The 3,019-nt window shown below is 40.6% G+C and overlaps 1 pseudogene; it reads left to right on the top strand.

Annotated features, from left to right (window-relative positions):
- Nucleotides 1-1,524: 1,524 nt before the first annotated feature.
- On the top strand, nt 1,525-1,642 carry LOC124797079 (annotated as a pseudogene).
- Nucleotides 1,643-3,019: the final 1,377 nt, after the last annotated feature.

Raw genomic sequence — 3,019 nt, 5'->3', positions numbered from 1 at the left:
ATGGGTGGGAAAAACCATCGCCCAAGATACCCAGGGGAGAGATGTCACTCGAAGAAAAAGTACGCCAGGCCTTGATTAAACTGGAGGAAAAAGCTGAACAGCGGAAAAAATCGTACGACAAAAGGTTAGGGTGCACTGAAAAATTTCAAGCAGGATAAGAGGTATTACTTCGAACACACCCTAAATCCACGAAATATGGGAAACTCAATCACAAATGGCGGCTTTTGTAGAGTAGACCATTTGTTGTTGCTAAAATACCAAATCCAGGTGCATATAGAGTAGCCTAAACTAATAGTGGAAAGGACAAAGGACTTTAGCCACACAAGGATCTAACAGCGTTTATACACTAAAAGGATTGGACAAAGGTTAAACATCATTTGAATTACTGTACATAAACAAGTGAAATACTTCAATATAATATGTATTTAACAATTATTCGCTTAGTCTTAGGAGAAAATTTTCAGTTTATTTCTTTATTTGTTTTTAAATGGAAACAAGGTAACTTATAGTAATTTAATATTCTGTTTAATTCCAAAAGGCTATATGAAACCTGGAAATCAAACACAATCTCAACGGTGCCGATTCATTCTGCAATATGTATGTTTTCCAAATACAATGTAATAATGCACTTGAGGTGTAAACAATACGTGAAATGGCATTACGAGAGGGAGAGGATGCGCAGGCGTAGTGGGAACTAACACGTAGGTCAGCAACTTCAGCATATGCGCAGAAACAGTTAAGTTCAACACGCCACTAAGCACTCCAGATGTAACGCAAACTTGGCATCTAGCCTCCAAATAAGCTATATAAGTTAATCACCATTAAAATGAAGGAGGTTTATAATATAAGAGAAAGTTTACAGAGGAAGACAGAGCAACTAACTGCAGAAACCTATGTACACACTACACTACTGTTTACAGTACATACAAACTTACACGGTAGTTATGTACACATAAATAAAATACTACAAGGAAAGTATCTAAATACGAGGAAATAAAGAATGATTGTAGGGGTCGAGGTTGTGCCCGTTTAGAACAACACTTATTAATCTTAGTATGAATATGCAAGGACTGAAAAAGGTAAAACAAAAGGTCGAAACGACGAAAATGCTCTGAATATTTTCGTTCTTATAAAAGAAGAGTTTGTTTTGAGAAAAAGGAGTTGATGAATTTACACATCTACGTACTTAAAGTAAAAAGATATGTGTGTGAGAAGAAAAATGATATGTTAGTTAGCCATGGAGCGACTACGTTCTTAGTTTCTAAGTTATTATGAAGTTTCGTTTCGAGGAAACGATGCAAGAGCACGCCCTGGTAAAGGCAGGAAGGAGAAGATAGCTGGTATCACAGAAAACGGGCCACACCACAATTTATTTATATATATATAAATATGTGTATGAATGTGACAATGTGGTTGAGTGTGTGCATATGAAGAGAATATTGTTAAATGAAGTTTAGGGGTCAGACTGCATATTAAAAAGCGCAAGCTACTGATATAAGCGCGAAATATGAGTATGCATGATGCATTTACGGCCTTGCCGCAGTGGATACACCGGTTCCCGTCAGATCACCGAAGTTAAGCGCTGTCGGTCGTGGCCGGCACTTGGATGGGTGACCATCCGGGCCGCCATGTGCTGTTGCCATTTTTCGGGATGCAATCAGCCTCGTGATGCCAATTGAGTAGCTACTCGACCGAATAGTAGCGGCTCCGGTCAAAGAAAACCATCGTAACGACCGGGAGAGCGGTGTGCTGACCACACGTCCCTCCTATCCACATCATCATCTAAGGATGACACGGCGGTCGGATGGTCCCGATGGGCCACTTGTGGCCTGATGACGGAGTGCTACATGATGCATTTACAAGGGATCACGACTCGTCTGAGCGTTTTTCTACAATATTTTCTCGGTCCACCCTAGTGATATATTCAGGTATATCATATACACGAGAGTGGTATCGTGAAGATACGGATATAAATTACTGATTTACACTCGCTACAGGTACTTCCAAACAATAAATACTGATAACTTAACATGATACTGCACTGTCAGAATCATGAAATTAGTTCAGCAAAAACTAAGTAATCAGTTTCACAAAGATACAAAGAAGCGCGATCAAAGAGTTTACTCAATTAGCCTGTGGTGTGTAGAGGATGGATTTCAGCAACAGATAAAGAAGTGCTTCCTTCCTTTTCCTGGCCGGCCGCGGTGGTCTCGCGGTTCTAGGCGCGCAGTCCGGAACCGTGCGACTACTACGGTCGCAGGTTCGAATTCTGCCTTGGGCATGGATGTGTGTGATGTCCTTAGGTTACTTAGGTTTAAGTAGTTCTAAGTTCTAGGGGACTGATGACCACAGCTGTTAAGTCCCATAGTGCTCAGAGCCATTTGAACCATTTGAACCTTTTCCTGTCACCATGTCTTGTAGATCAGTAGACGCATTTCTTGTAGACTTGAGACAGGTGGGGCTATGCATAGCTATGTTGGCTTGTGTTGGTTAACGCGTTATGAAGATTCCTTCTCTTTCGTTAGCAATATGGATTTACAGGTGCGTGAGTCAGACGAAATGTGAAGACAATGGTTTATGCATGTCTTCGAACTGTATGTATGTGTATTGTCCTTTCAGCTCCGAAATTGAAAAAACGATTTTAATTGTTCAAATGGTTCAAATGGATCTGAGCACTATGGGACTTAACTTCTGAGGTCATCAGTCCCCTAGAACATAGAATTACTTAAACCTAACTAACCTAAGGACATCACACACACCCATGTCCGAGGCAGGATTCGAACCTGCGACCGTAGCGGTCGCGCGGTTCCAGACTGTAGGGCCTAGAACCGCTCTGCCGATTTTAATTGTTATTCTATGTAAAGTTATACTACTCAGAGACTAAGAGAATTACCTTCTCTTGAAAAATCTGTAAGAGACAAGTAGCCTTTGAATGGTCAGAGAAAATGTCGGGTATTGGTTATTTACAATGTCATAAGATGTTGTTTAATGCGTCCTAAGGGTGAAAACGAAATCTTAA

Source organism: Schistocerca piceifrons, chromosome 4, assembly GCF_021461385.2.
Source record: "Schistocerca piceifrons isolate TAMUIC-IGC-003096 chromosome 4, iqSchPice1.1, whole genome shotgun sequence".
Taxonomy (NCBI): Eukaryota; Metazoa; Arthropoda; class Insecta; order Orthoptera; family Acrididae; genus Schistocerca; species Schistocerca piceifrons.
Note: the sequence above shows the minus strand (reverse complement) of the source record. Positions and strands in the feature narration are given on the sequence as shown.